The sequence below is a fragment of the Myripristis murdjan genome, chromosome 8 (assembly GCF_902150065.1).
Source record: "Myripristis murdjan chromosome 8, fMyrMur1.1, whole genome shotgun sequence".
NCBI lineage: Eukaryota > Metazoa > Chordata > Actinopteri > Holocentriformes > Holocentridae > Myripristis > Myripristis murdjan.
Genome location: NC_043987.1, coordinates 35,463,258 through 35,479,744, shown reverse-complemented (window position 1 = coordinate 35,479,744; position 16,487 = coordinate 35,463,258).

Genomic DNA, 16,487 nt, shown 5'->3' with positions numbered 1-16,487 from the left:
AGCTGGATGGGTAACAGAAAATAAATAAAGAGGAAAAAAAGAAAAATCAATAAATAAAGTGACATGCCATAAAAGTGACACTGTTCTAATAAATAGTGCAAAAGTACAGCAGCAGCAGCAGCAGAGGTGGAGTGTAAATGAACTGCACATTGTATTGCACATTTTCTAGTGTCCGAGCGAAAGCCGACTATCAGCTCATTTGTTTTTCCGGTGTTGATGCAGAGGTTGTTGGCTCTGCACCATGTCCCCAGCTCCTCCACCTCCCTCCTGTGTTCAGGCTCACTGCTGCTGCTGATGAATACAACAGAATAGAATAGAAAAATACTTTTTGTCTACCTTTTGCGTGCAGAAGGCAGAAATTTGTCTTCGACTTGCATACATTAAAAACACATTTACATAAACATACTAAATACATCACAGGACACTTTTAACAAAAGTTACATAAATCATAATAGAGCTACATTAAATAGCACCAAGAGCTCGATGTTAAGAACTGAACTCTTGTAAGTATAAAGTGCATTGTGCTGAGGTAGGATTTAAATAAGATGTTCCATACTGGGGTAGCAAGCTGGCTTCAAATAAATATAATACTGTATATATATATATAAAGTGCTGAGGTGGGATTTACATAGAATGTTGTATATTAAAGGTGATTATTCTTACTGGTTGAGATGTTTTATGGCAACTGGAACAAATGATTTTTTGCGGTGCAGTCGTGGGTCAGTAGCGTGTACAGGAGGGGGCTCAGCACACAGCCTCGGGCGGGGGGGTAGGGGTAGGGGGGTGCTGAGGGTGATGGAGGAGGAGGAGATGTTGTGGAATCTCACGGTTTGGGGCCTGTTTGTCAGAAAGTCCAAAATCCAGTTGCACAGAGTGGATTTTAGTCCCAACAGTGACAGAAACACAGAGATTTACTTGGTGATGGGAAGTCGTTTGGAAAGGGCTTGAATGTAACAGACATCCAGTGATGCTGCAGCGACAGGTTCTCCCTGTAACTACCACTAGAGGCTGCTGAGGGTTTACACACACACCTCCATTCATGAGCCAATGGCGGCAGTCCTTCCCGTTTAAAAGCCGGGGGAAATCCAAGATGGATTTTTTTTTTCCTGTGTAAGAGTCCACGTTTATGTCCTGAGTGGTCGCCTTGTGGGAACCGGGTGGAATATTTCCTGGAGCTGTCAGAAACTTCACGCGACTGAGCTAACACACAGATTGGACTTGACTGGACCGGACTCAGTGGGAGGTAACTCAGGTAACTCCGGGGGATTATTTCTGTTTCCTTTTTACCTTTTTTTTTTTTTTAATTTTTATTGTAACGAACTGGAACTGAACTGAGCTGAGCTGAATTTACTGTGTTTTTGAAATTGAGAATGAGTTGAACTGTTTTACAGAAAGTGACTGTGTGAGGATTTTGGGCTGGGGGTTGAAATTGCGGACTGGATTTTTGTTATTTTCTGGAATGGACTGGCCTTTGATTTTGTTGTTGTTGTTGTTGTTTTTGTTGCTGCCTTTTCTGCTGCTGACTTCTTGGTTGATTCCTTGCCTATGATTTGCCGCAAAACATTTAATTTGAACTGAAAATTCCTTGTGGTGTTATTGTGTTGTTTGGATCTGTTGGCTTTGGGTTATGTGCTTTTATGGGTTCAAGAAAGGGGTTTTATTTCTTTTCCTCATTTTTTTGAACCTTATGTACGGTGGACGACCTGAAAAAAAAAAAATACTGACTCACACCCTGATGAAGTATTGTTATGCGCTGACCAAACTGGCACCCCGAGCACAGTCTTACCGTTACAATGTAAGGTACGCACTAAAGCTGTGCAGGTCCTGTGAGAGAGATTTTTGTTTTCTTTGGCCATTTCATACACATGACTGTAAACAAAGTTGAGAATTGTACAGCATAAGGTGAATAATATTTTAATATCTAATATATCTCTAAATATTTCATTTAGAAATTGGGAAAGATACATGTTGATAATTTTTTTTCCAAGATATGCAGATAGGCATATGGAGTTAAAAGGATAATACAAAAATTTGGCAAATTTACCTGCTGGCATACTCCCTGTAGTTATGAGTGAGTACATTTTCTCATCTTTGCCTGTGGGGTTGAGAAATGTGATAAATGTTGTGGTTTTAAATATGTGAATGTTCATGTTTTATTGTAAATAAATGTTTTTCACAGAAGCAAGGTTTTGTGATTTGAATTTGCTGTACCACATTGTGTGGAAACTGTTGACATTACCAGGTTATTATTAGGTACTATTAAGTACCAAATAATTTTCATTGTTATAAAATTGAAAATGAAAATTATGAAAATTATTAGGTACTTTTAAGTACTGCTTATTCAAGTCATTTAAGTTGGAACAACAAGGAGTTGTTCATTTGGTGTTACCAAATATAGTTGAGTTATATTTACATTAGTGAGTTAGGTCAGTGTAACGACTGTTTAGTAAGCTGAACACTGACGGATCAGTAAAGGCTAACTTGTCCAGTTAATACTGAAATTACTTAATAATGTCTTGTTGGTTTCACATAAATGAGTTATTTCCTCTGTAATAATAGTATTAAATTAGTTTGAACACAACTCAGTTTTGTGGAAACTGTTGATGTAACTATATTAGGTAAATTCAGCAAGTTATTTTTTGAGTAGCAGTAATATTTCAAAACACAAAAAAAGGTTTTAGGTGAAAATGATTGCAAAAAACAAAAACACCTTCTTCATCACTACAGTTTTTTTTTTTATTGAACTACTCCACAGCCTCTGTAGTATTTCAGGACTAAATCCTCGCCGTGCTGTGCATTGTGCCGAGGGCGACACCGTGGACTGTAGCGTGGCGCCGGGGTTTCGACAACGGGACCGAAGCATGAGACTTGTTCGGACTACGCTGAGTGAAACTTGAGTTTTTTTTTTTTTTTTTTTTTTTTTTTTTTTATATAGACTTCTAGGGTTTGTTTTTAGACTGGTTTATGGAACAACAGAATTTACCCCATGTCCCCTGTAAATAAATCCCTTCCCTTGTATTTTGTATCTCTTTGGTTATTTTTAAAACTGCCCATCCTGATTTTAAAGAACCTGTTTTAGAGTCCCAGGCTCTGGAAATCCTAGGTGGCGTTGTCGAACCTTTTTTAGTCTTTACACATTTTTACCATTTTAAATCTGTAGTTTTATTTGTTTTAGTTTTTATTGTTGTTTTAAGCCTTTTGTGGGCCTTCCGGTTTTACGTGTGTCCACAGCCGGGTGTGTGTGTCCACAGCCAGGTGTGTGTGTCCACAGCCGGGTGTGTGTCCACATCCGGGTGTGTGTCCACAGCCGGGTGTCCTGTGGTCTGCAGGTTGGATCATCAGAGCTCCTCTCCTGGAGTCGGCCCGGCTCTGAGCAGCTCACACCTGCATGCTGCTCTTTATTAATACGGTTTCAATAAGGAGGAATTTCACTCATTTTCTATTTCTTTGCGATTCAAATCCATCGATTTAAACAAATAAATAAATAAATAATTTCTGGTTTGAGCTAAACCCACTTTTTTCCCCAAATCCAACATCCTAATTATTTTGTCCGAAAACAAATACAGATACTGCCTCCACACAGCTGAGCTGGGAGCTCCCAGCTCTGACCTAACAGCAACAACAACAATGATGATGATACTACTACTACTACTACCAATAATAATAAGAGTAAGGGAAAAACACTTTAAAACAAACAGACAGTCAAATTTAACAATAAAACTCAATAGATGATCAAATAAAACCAGAAACCAGTAGGAAAATCAAAATATGTTTAATGGCTTTATTAATTGTTAATGTCTTCATTAAGTTGAGAACATTCCATGAAGTTGTGATGTCATGGGTCATCACATGTGCAGCTAAAGCTAATCAGTAATGTTGGGTCTTTGTAAAACAGTCCCACAGAAGAGCAGAGGCTCAGCAGGAGAGAAGTCAGAGCCGTGTTCACAGCACAGGAGAGGCCAGAGAGGACAAACTCTGAAAAAGACAACTGGACAAGTTTTGTCTTGAATCAGTGAAAATGTTCTGCAAACTGTTGGCATGTGAGCTTTCTACACATGGAGGCTGCACAGAGGTGTGTCAGTCTATCTGTATCTGGGCCTAAACCAGAAGTAGGTGGGGCTTAAATCAGAAGTGGGTGTGGTTTTATCGGATCTGGGTGGGGCTTAAAGCGATATGTTATTTTAGGCCTGAAATTGATCTGGGTTGGTCAGAAGTTGCTATATTTATTGTTTATTAGAAAACTCTTTCCAGAACAGCCTCAGAAGCTTCAGATCAATGTTTTTGATCACAACAGTAAACAAACTGTTTACAGAACAAGTTTTTTATAAACATGGAACATGAATATTCTTAAGTGCATCAATGAAAACAACACATGCAGCAGGCAATTATGAAGTACTAAGTAAAATGCAATCAATCAATCAATCAAACTTTATTTATAGAGCACTTTTCATACAGAAAATGTAGCACGGAGTGCTTTACATGTTAAAAGCACTGAGGAAACACTGGATATATGGGATAAAAGTATGAAAACCTATAAGATAAGAATATAAAATGTATATAGAGAAATAAAAACATGAGATAAAAATATATGAGCATTAATAAAAGCTAAAATAAACATGTAAAAATATAAGAACATTTAGTTAAAAGCCAAAACAAAAGGTATAGGGAATAAAAAGAACATTAAATAAAAGTCGGGCTAAGAGAAAGAGTATATTAAGAGCATGAGGTAAAAGCCAAATTAAATAGGTGGGTCTTGAGCCTATTTTTAAAAATGTCAACGTTCTCTGCGGCCCTCAGGTCCTCCGGCAGGCTGTTCCACAGTCGGGGGCCATAAAACTGGAAAGATGCCTCACCGTGTGTTCGTGTTTTTACTCTGGGAATAGATAACAGGCCTGGAGGACCTGAGGGTCCGCGAGGGTTCGTAAGGTAAAAGCAATTCAGAAAGATAAGAAGGCCCAAGACCCCTAAGACATTTAAAAACCATTTAGTCCAGTCATTTTATGAAAAAACCTAGGACAAATTGCAAGAGAAGCAAACTCAACTGATTCTGTATCCTCAGTTTGTCCTGAGTGAGGGGGAAAAGTCCCAAGAAATCCCATTGGTGGAAAGTTTGGAAAATCCCCTCTATATGACCATATAATACCAAAAAACAGCCTTTTAACACACATTTTACTGTCAGATATCACTATAAAAATTCACAAGGTGATTACACACACAAAGACAAGAAAAAAAGTCAGTTACAAGTTCTTTGAATTATTCTGTTTACACATGCATATCACACATTATCTGATTTGATATGCGCTAATAAGGAATATAAGGAATAAATGCCAGAACTGATATTTAAACAGTGAATTAAAAGGTTACTAAGAGACATTTAAACACCGAAGAGACATTTAAACACTGAACTAAAAGGTTACTATATAAATAGTAACCTTTTACTTCAGTGCTTCTGGCATTTATTCCTCATATTCCTTATTAGTGCATATCAAATCAGATAATGTGTGATATGCATGTGTAAACAGAATAATAACTTGTAATTGACTTTTTTCTTGTCTTTGTGTGTGTAATCAACTTGTGAATTTTTATAGTGATATCTGAAAGTAAAATTCTGAAAAAAAAAAAAAAAAATTCCCTCTCTCAGGACAAACTGAGGATCCAAAATCAGTTGAGTTTGCTTCTCTTGCAATTTGTCCTAGGTTGACCCCAATTTTGGCCTAAAATTACTGGACTAATTAAGAGAACCTTAAAGTCGATCCTGAAACACACAGGGAGCTGCTGTACTCTGCGCCTGCCTCCTGGTCCTCGTCAGCTCTCGGCAGCTGAGTTCTGTAGAAGCTGTAAACTTGTGATGTTTCTTTTAGGAAGACCAGAAAGCAGGCCACTGCAATAGTCAATGCAATATTCTTGCATCAGCATCTCTGTGTTTGCCCAATGAACAAGAGTTTTCACACTCAACATAACTTTCTTTTTAATTTTTAATTTTCTATTTTTTTTTTATGATCAAACTGTGATTTTTTTTTTTATTTTTTTTTTTTACAACTTAACGTTCTTGTCAGAGAAGGGTTTTTTTTTTTTTTTTTTTTTTTTTTTTATATATTTATTTCCACACAAAGTTAAATATAATGTTGATTGTGGTGTGTGTGTGTCTATATGTGTGTGTGTGTGTGTGTGTGTGTGTGTGTGTGTGTGTGAGTGAGTGAAAGACCATGTGCAACGTATTTCTGGTTCAGAAACGTTGACGTTCAACACATCTGTTGGTTTGCTGAGACGTAAAATGATGAAATTCGTTGTGGCGACTCGGTTGGTGGGCAGGTCGTGTTTGATTGAGCTGCAGCTTTCTGTTGATGTCATGCTGTTGAATGAATGAATCAGTACGTTTATTTAGATTTTCCTCTCTCCCTTCATCATTTCCTGCAAACAGAAATGAGTTCCTACACGGTTCCATCCACATTTCTGTTTGACGACCTCCAGTTATCGTGGCCCAAACACAGCCTTCAGAGCCTCATACAGGTCAGGATATGGGTTGTGTGGCATGGGAATGCTCATGGCGGTGTTGTCAATCGTGTAGGAATATTGAGCCCTCAAACCATCCCCATCAAACTTTTCGCTTTGAGACCTTTTAACCAGACAGGCTGCCAGATGGACTTTGGCTCGGCACCCGAAGAAAAGGAGCACGATGGCCAAGACCAAATTGACGATGGAGAATGAAAGAGTATATGGAACACAGTATGGGACAACGATGCGCTTTCTTCTCGGGTTGCCATACCAATCTTCCAATACCAGATATTCACCCCATGCATTGTCCTTTGGTCCAAGAGGGCTGAGCTCGATGTCTGGGACCTGTCTCCATGACGCCCTCATGGAGTTCCACCTGTTGGGCAGCTTGGTGGGCCGGTGTTTATGAGGCCAGAATGGAATGAGACAGTACTTTTGGAAACAATAACAACAAAAGCTCCTGTCTTGAGGCTCCATCAGTCCTGTTGTGATGCCGTACGCTGCCTCAGGACATATCAGACAGTTCCATGGAGAATACAGGAGCACGTCCTCGATGGTGAACAGAGGCGTGAGGCGGCTGGCGGGCATCATCTCAGGTGTGATTGAGCCGTGCGCCACAATGATGATGTCAAAATCTGCGTTCCTGTCTACCCCAATGATGTCTTCGGTCAGGAATTTAAAGTATGAGAAAAGTTTGAATAATTGCAAAGACGCTGCATTTTGCCTCAGCCACTCCCGGAGGGATTCATCCTCACAGTTCTCTTCTGTCAAGTCTACTAAATTCCTCCATCCTGGTGAGTTCATGTCAGGGTCTTCAATACAGCGCTGCATTCCAGCTAACTGCTTAAACAAGCGGCTGTAAGAGAAATCACCAAAAAGAAGAAGTGAAGCTCTCTATCATATATCATCTATCACATTGCAATGCGTTTGCAGTAGTAGTGGAATTTTATGACATTTTTAAAAAAAAAAAAAAATTAGATCTTTGAGAGGATGCACCTTCTCAGTATTCATGAAATTCATGAGTTCCAGCAGTAAATACCCAAAGGTAAACACACACAGATCTTCAGGTCAAGCTGGACTCGTCTCAGTTTCACAGATTTAGCCTGGCCACGTCGACCAACATGCTAATGTTTCAGGCGAGTGGAGGCGCGGGAGATGATGCTGATGAAGCCACTCGCCTGAAATTTTAGCATAAACATGTAGACACAACGTCTTGGCCTGAAGATCTGTGTGTGCATCTGTGCGTGTGTGTGTGTGTGCATATGTATGTGTGTGTGTGTGTGTGTGTGTGTGTGTGTGTGTGTGCCAATGTTATTATAGTTAACTAAAACAAAACTAAAAGCTAAAACTAGGATTGAAAAAACATTTTGGTTAACTGAAATAAAAATAAAAACTAGACTTTAGAAACTGCAACAATGCTGACGAGGAACTATCAAGCAACAGGAGTGTGGAAATTGTATCTACTTCTGTTTCTATGTAATTATATTAGCAACACGGGCCTATATATAATATCTAACATCTACAACAAAAACATATCAGTTATCACAGTACCAAGTAAATAAACAACAGATTACTTACTTAAAGATAGATAGATAGATAGATAGATAGATAGATAGATACTTTATTCATCCCGCAGGAAATTTGCAAACATCAGGCACTCACACCAAAGGGAAAATATGATGCACCGAATTCCACTAAACTCATTACTCTACTGGAAAAGTCCGTCCACGCACACCTGTGCAGGCAGTTAGGCAGCGTTACCTGAGCTGGGAGGGTCTCCTGCTCTGTATAATTTAATTGGTCATGTTGTTGCTGTCCAATAGGGGCCTAAAATAATAACTAGGGGTTGTAGGGTATAATTAGGTCAGATACGCAGGCTAGCACAAGCCCATTTAGAATCTTATAGGTCAATAAGAGGACTTTAATATCTGCCCTGGCGTGAATTGGGAGCCAGTGAGGGGAGGGACAGGTGTAATAATAATAATAATAATAATAATAATAATAATAATAATAATAAATTTTATTTAAAGGCGCCTTTCTTGGCACTCAAGGTCGCCGTACAGGACACATTTAAAAAAACATCAGAACACATTTAAAACAACAGGACATATTTTAAAAAACAACAGCAGCAATAAGAATAAAGAATAAAACACCAGAAAGAGGCAGAGAAATTGACATCAGGTGAGGTAAGCAGTTTTGAACAGATGTGTTTTGAGTTGTGACTTGAAATGGGTGAATGAGTCAATGTTTCTGAGTTGGGCTGGTAATGAATTCCAGAGACGGGGAGTAGAGCGGCTGAATGCTCTGCTCCCCGTGGTGGTGAGACGGGCGGAGGGGACAGACAGGTGTATGGAGGAAGAGGATCTTAGGGCACGGGAGGGAGTGGGAACATGGAGGAGATCAGACAGATATGGAGGGGCAAGGTTGTGGATGGCCTTGAATGTAAACAAGAAGACTTTGAATTGAATGCGGAACTGAACCGGGAGCCAGTGGAGTTGTTGAAGGACAGGAGTGATGTGGTGGATGGAGGGGGTTCCGGTTATGAATTCTGGACCAGTTGAAGTTTATGGAGGGATTTGTGAGGGAGGCCGAAGAGGAGAGAGTTGCAGTAGTCCAGGCGGGAAGTGATGAGGCTGTGAACAAGGATGTTGGCAGTGCGGGGGGTAAGGGAGGGGCGGAGGTGATTGATGTTCCGCAGATGAAAGTAGGCAGACCGGGTAATGTTGTTGATGTGGGATTGAAAGGATAGTGTGCTGTCCAGGATGACACCGAGGCTCTTGACTTGGGGGGAGGGTGAAACAGTGGAGTTGTCAATTGTGAGAGAAAAGCTGTCGATTTTGGATAAAGTGGATTTGGTGCCAATGAGGAGAACCTCGGTTTTATTGCTGTTTAGTTTGAGGAAGTTTTGGGTGAACCAGGTTTTTATTTCAGAGATGCAGTCGGTAAGGGAGGTGGGCGGGAGAGAGGACGAGGGTTTGGTGGTAAGGTAGAGCTGGGTGTCGTCAGCATAGCAGTGGAAATGAATGTTGAATTTGCGGAAGATATTGCCGAGGGGAAGGAGGTAGATGATGAAGAGTAGGGGCCCCAGGACAGAGCCCAGGGGCACGCCAGAAGTAACGGAGGAGGGGATGGATTTAAGGGACTTGAGCTGAATGAACTGAGTGCGGCCAGAGAGGTAAGATGTGAGCCAGTCCAATGGAGTGTGGGTGATGCCGATGGAAGATAGCCTGTTGAGGAGGGTGGTGTGACAGATGGTATCGAAGGCTGCACTCAGGTCGAGGAGGATGAGGATGGTGACGAGTCCAGAATCAGCTGCCACGAGGAAGTCATTGGTGATATTGATAAGTGCTGTTTCAGTGCTATGGAGTGGACGGAAACCGGACTGGAACTGTTCATACAGGTTGTTGTGGGATAGATGAGAATGGAGTTGGGAGGCAACTGTTTTTTCAAGGATTTTGGAGATGAAAGGTAGATTAGATATAGGACGGAAGTTGTTGAGGTTGGAGGGGTCGGCACCGGGTTTTTTTCAAAATTGGAGTAATGGCAGCAGTTTTGAAGGATGTAGGGACAGTTCCAGTGGTGAGAGAGGAGTGGATGATGGCAGAGATGAGGGGGACCAGGGAGGGGGAGCAGGCTTTAACAAGTTGTGTGGGGAGGGGGTCCAGTTGGCAAGTGGACGGCTTGGATTTCTGGATGAGTTCTGTGATTTCTGAGAGAGTGGGGAGATGAAAGGAGGAGAATGGGCGTGTGGACGGGTGAGAGTCGGCTGAGATGCTGAGGTGAGGGATTGATCCAAGGTGCTCGTGGATGTTCTTGATTTTTCAAGTGAAAAATGACATAATGGAGTTGCAGAAGGAGGTTGTGTAGAAGTGAGGAGGGAGAGAGTCCTGGGGTTGGGTGATATTGTTGAGTAGGGAGAAGAGTGACTTGGAGTTTCCTTTGTTGGCAGTGATTATACTGGAGTAGTAGTGGGTTTTGGTGTTGGCAATGGAGTCCTTATAACATAGTATGTGGTTATTGTACATTTCCTTGTGAACAGTGAGACCAGTTTTCCTGTGGAGTCGTTCCAGTTGCCGACCTTTGGCTTTCATGAGACGGAGATCGGGGGTGAACCAAGGGGCGGAGACAGAAAAAGAAACAGGTCTGGTTTTTAACGGAGCAAGGGAATTGAGAATGCTATTAAGACCAGTGTTGTAATGAGAAACCAGATCATCAGGGGTGGATAGATTGTGGAAATTAGGGAGGCAGGAGGAGTGGATACTTGAGGTGAGAGTGGCAGGGTTAATATTCTTTATATTCCGAAATGAAATGAGGCGGGGGTTTTTGGAGAGGGAGAGAGTGAGATTCACTGTAAATGAGAGGAGAAAGTGGTCAGTTATGGGGAGTTCATCAGCTGTAAGGTCGGAAGGAGTGACACCAGAGCAGCAGATTAAATCAAGAATGTGTCCTTTGGAGTGTGTGGGAAAAGTGGTATGTTGCTGACATCCAAAACTCTCTAAACAGGAGGTGAAGTCTTTGGTGAGAGGCAGGTTGATATTGTCCATGTGGATATTGAAATCACCCAGTAGTATTATGTTTGGTGAGAAAGATGATAAATGGGTGAGGAAGGCAGCAAAGTCATTTAAAAATGTATTATTCGGTTTGGGGGGGCGGTAGACAGTAGCAATGATGGTTGGAATGGGACCAGACAGCTCGCACACAGTAGATTCAAACGAGCTGGACACAGGCACAGACACTGGCGAGACCTTCCAGTTCTCGCGGTGAATTATCGCGAGACCTCCTCCCCGGCCGGAGCCACGGGGTTGACAGATGTAAACAAACCAGCTCGGAGTGGATTCATTTAGCTGAGAGAAGTCGTTAGGCTGTTGCCATGTCTCGGTTAAACAAAGAAAGTCTAGCTTACGGTCAGTGATGAGGTCTTGAATGAGATGTCCTTTGCTTGTCAGTGAGCGAATGTTGAGCAGAGCGAAGTTGAGTGAGGTGCTGTCACAGCTGGTGGTAGTGTTAACCGACCGAGCTAGGCGGGCTAGCACACTGTGGTCGACAGCCCGGCTGGTGGAGCGTGGAGGGCGACGAGAGCTGGACCAGATGGACTTTATTGCTGTTGAGCTGTCATGGTGGAAATTCCGGCGGGACCCTCGGTGGATGTATCTCCGGCGGGGCTGGAAGGCGATGTCCGGGTGAAGGTGGAGAACCTCCGGCGCAGGTCCTGGCAGGTGGTAGCGCAGCCGTAGCAGGTCGGTGGCCGAGTACTGAAGCAAGCCCGTCACTGGCAGGTGAACAGGCAGCAGAAAGAGCCAGGCACAGACAAGCAGAATGTATATACTACCAGCCCACATTGTGGATGAGGAGTAGGAAGCATCGACAGCCAGTAGAAAACGCCAGGTGAGCTACAGGTTAGTGAAGTCTCACACAGACGGTAGTGCCGGCAGATCGTGGAACTATTCCAAGTGAAGGGAATTACACTGTCCGATTAGGTCAGAAAACTGCAGGATGAATCAGGACAGTCTGGAAGGTTAAAACGTTAAAAAGTTCAAAAGATACCAGCGAGCAGCGGCAGCAAGTTGCGCCAGCGTTCACTCGTCGGCCATCTTTATAGTGGACATTCGGTCAGTAATGTGGTCAAACCTCTGGTTCTGGTCAGGATTCTGGCAGCAGCATTTTGGACCAGCTGAGGACTCCTGCTACCAGAGGCAGGCAGACCCCAGTACACAACATTCCAGTTGTCAAAGTGAGATGTGACTAATACATGAACACCAGTTTCTGCATCAGCCATGATGCACAGGCCTAATTTTAGCGATATTGCAGAGGTGATAAAAATCTGTTTTAGTGGTGTTTTTGATGTGAGTGACTAGCGAGAGACCGGAGTAAAAAGATCACACCTTTTAGCTGAAGAATTTTGAGAGATGAGGCAGTTGTCAAAGTTTAGGATAAGATTACTAAAAAGATGATTTGTGTAGGGGGACCAATGACCAGTGAAGACATCCCAGCTTTAACTTCACACAGACATGCCCAGGGGCGCCGTATATGGGGGGAAAGTTAGGACAATTCCAAGGACCCTTGCCTGACAGGGGCCCCAAAAAATAGGTAAAAACTAATATAAAATTATTAAACCATCATCGAGTAAATATAGCCTATATATATTTCGGAAATAATACTGTCATTATGATCTCTTTGTTTTTACTTGTTTTTGGCAGTAAAAGTTAAAAATCCTCATTGACCACAAAGTAAACCTCCCCTATATGCATGAAATGGTTTGGTCCTGCAGCCGCGCTAGCTCGGTCGGACTTTGCGGTTTTTCCGAAGTTATCAACATGAATGGAGTATCTGCCCAACTGCACTTTAAGTACACAAGCTCCGATGGCAGAGCGGATAGTGTCTCCGCCTGCCGTGCAGGAGACCACGGGTTCAATTCCCTGCCTGGACAAGAGGGAATCATTACTTTATTGCCTCACTTTGTTGTTAACCATGACAATGAAGTGATTCTTGTTATTCTGCCTGTCATTGGCTAGATGACACACACAGTGCCATTTAGGGTTTCTGTAATTTTCATTTCTGTACTCTTTTTGTGAATTTTTATTGTAACCCAGGTGCTAAATTATATATATATATATATATATATATATATAGATAGATAGATAGATAGATAGATTTTTATTGTCATTGCACAATCATATACGTATAATAATGCAACGAAATTAGGGCTCAGTCCTTTCGGTGCAGGGGAGAATAGAAAGCATCGTGCATCTTGCTAGTTGAATAGCCAAGTCCAGTAATAGATGGCTGCAGCCATGTCTCTGATATCAGAAAAAATGCAACAGTCACGGAAACACTTGTTGGATATGCAAGCACAGTTCGTCATCCCGTGTTCACCATGGACCTGGCGCTGGAAAATGCTGGGAGGCGGCGGCCCAAAGGGCTGTCCTTTCAGCCGTGTCAACGCGCCGGCCCTGCAGCCTCGGCGTCCTCCGGAATGTCCTGGCAGCGACGAAAGTCCGGTGAAATTGGCATCCCGCAGCGCAATCCCAAGCTCATATATATATATATACAGTACAGGCCAAAAGTTTGGACACACCTTCTCATTCAATGCGTTTTCTTTATTTTCATGACTATTTACATTGTAGATTCTAACTGAAGGCATCAAAACTATGAATGAACACATGTGGAGTTATGTACTTAACAAAAAAAGTGAAATAACTGAAAACATGTTTTATATTCTAGTTTCTTCAAAATAGCCACCCTTTGCTCTGATTACTGCTTTGCACACTCTTGGAATTCTCTCGATGAGCTTCAAGAGGTAGTCACCTCAAATGGTTTTCCAACAGTCTTGAAGGAGTTCCCAGAGGTGTTTAGCACTTGTTGGCCCCTTTGCCTTCACTCTGCGGTCCAGCTCACCCCAAACCATCTGGATTGGGTTCAGAGGAGGCCAGGTCATCTGCCGCAGCACTCCATCACTCTCCTTCTTGGTCAAATAGCCCTTACACAGCCTGGAGGTGTGTTTGGGCTCATTGTCCTGTTGAAAAATAAATTATGGTCCAACTAAACGCAAACCGGATGGGATGGCATGTTGCTGCAGGATGCTGTGGTAGCCATGCTGGTTCAGTGTGCCTTCAATTTTGAATAAATCCCCAACAGTGTCACCAGCAAAACACCCCCACACCATCACACCTCCTCCTCCATGCTTCACAGTGGGAACCAGGCATGTGGAATCCATCCGTTCACCTTTTCTGCATCTCAAAGACACGGCGGTTGGAACCAAAGATCTCAAATTTGGACTCATCAGACCAAAGCACAGATTTCCATTGGTCTAATGTCCATTCCTTGTGTTTCTTGGCCCAAACAAATCTCTTCTGCTTGTTGCCTCTCCTTAGAAGTGGTTTCCTAGCAGCTATTTGACCATGAAGGCCTGATTGGCACAGTCTCCTCTTAACAGTTGTTCTAGAGATGGTTCTGCTGCTAGAACTCTGTGTGGCATTTATCTGGTCTCTGATCTGAGCTGCTGTTAACTTGTGATTTCTGAGGCTGTTGACTCGGATGAACTTGTCCTCAGAAGCAGAGGTGACTCTTGGTCTTCCTTTCCTGGGTCGGTCCTCATGTGTGCCAGTTTCGTTGTAGCGCTTGATGGTTTTTGCGACTCCACTTGGGGACACATTAAAGTTTTTGCAATTTTCCGGACTGACTGACCTTCATTTCTTAAAGTAATGATGGCCACTCGTTTTTCTTTAGTTAGCTGATTAGTTCTTGCCATAATATGAATTTTAACAGTTGTCCAATAGGGCTGTCGGCTGTGTAGTAACCTGACTTCTGCACAACACAACTGATGATCTCAACCCCATTGATAAAGCAAGAAATTCCACTAATTAACCCCGATAAGGCACACCTGTGAAGTGAAAACCATTTCAGGTGACTACCTCTTGAAGCTCATCAAGAGAATGCCAAGAGTGTGCAAAGCAGTAATCAGAGCAAAGGGTGGCTATTTTGAAAAAACTAGAATATAAAACATGTTTTCAGTTATTTCACCTTTTTTTTATTAAGTACATAACTCCACATGTGTTCATTCATAGTTTTGATTCCTTCAGTTAGAATCTACAATGTAAATAGTCATGAAAATAAAGAAAACGCATTGAATGAGAAGGTGTGTCCAAACTTTTGGCCTGTACTGTATATATTTATATAATATATATATATATAAACAAGGATTTGTCTGGTATTCTTTGACTGCTCTCAATACAATCAGAGAAATGTTTATATTTTCTGGAAATCAGAAGATTAAATTGCAATGAACATATAGCCTCATATATGTATTTTTTCACCCCAAATCCAATGCCACCACCTGTGAGCCTACAGTTTTGGAGATAAATTAGACCTGCATGGGACTACAAGGGAGACAGTGAGCAGTAACCAACTAACTGTTATGTTGTTCTTTTAACAAATATGGGAATGATAGTCAAAAATATAATTAAATGCATAGTTTTATATAAAACAGCATCAAATTTTGGCCGGCTATACAAGGGCCCAATTAGATTTCTTTTCATGGGGCCCAAAATCCCTGGCGGCGCCCCTGGACATGCCTCAAGGTTAGCCAGTGCTGAGCGAGCGGTCATTATGCTTGCTGGTGATGGAGATCTGAGTATTGTCAGCGTAACAGTGGAAGCTGATGTTCCAGCTGTGGAAGAAATCACCCAGATGGATCCTGTAGATGGAGAACGGGAGAGGGCCAAGGACCGAGCCCTGAGGAACACCATGGTGTGTGCCACCTTTTTACCTCTGGGTATTTAATGCTGGATCTTTCACTATTACATGTTTGTAAGTATGCATTTTGTATTTTTGTCTTTTTCTGTATCGCAGAATGTCCTGTTCCAGACACTCACCAGATTTCATCCAGTTCCTCCCTGATCATTATAGATCTGGTCCTCAGTCTTTCAGCTTCATCTCTCAGATTCTCACTGGCCTCTGTCCCAGAATCCTTTTGGGCCAGTTTCACAGTGTTGTAAATCAGGTCAGTAACTGATATTGCCAGTCCAGCTGCTGCCTCTGCCCCAACCTGAAAAGAATGAGAGGAGCATTTGTTAAATTTGTGGAAAAAAGACATATACTCTCTTTACTTACAATCTTTGTCTCCTATTAAGACAATCCAGTGAAAATCTGAGTTTCCATAAAGAATCATGATTTCACATCATGTAACCGCTCACCTGATTGGACTGTTATCTGTCCTCTGATTGGATGGTATCAGTGGTGACCTGTGGGATTACCACTGATAACGTCCAATCAGAAGTGAGATAACAGTTCAGTCAGTTTTGGGATGAAAATACATCGACCAGCTTAGCTTAGTTTTCTGCTCTCTGGTTTTGGGAGAACGATTCTCACCTGACCTCTCTGACCAGATCAGTGACACATTCCTAAATTCAACAAGACATTGTTCAAGTGTAGAAGTGGCATTCAGCATTTTCATGATGGTCGACAGAAACTTACTGTTCCAGCTGCCTCAGGTC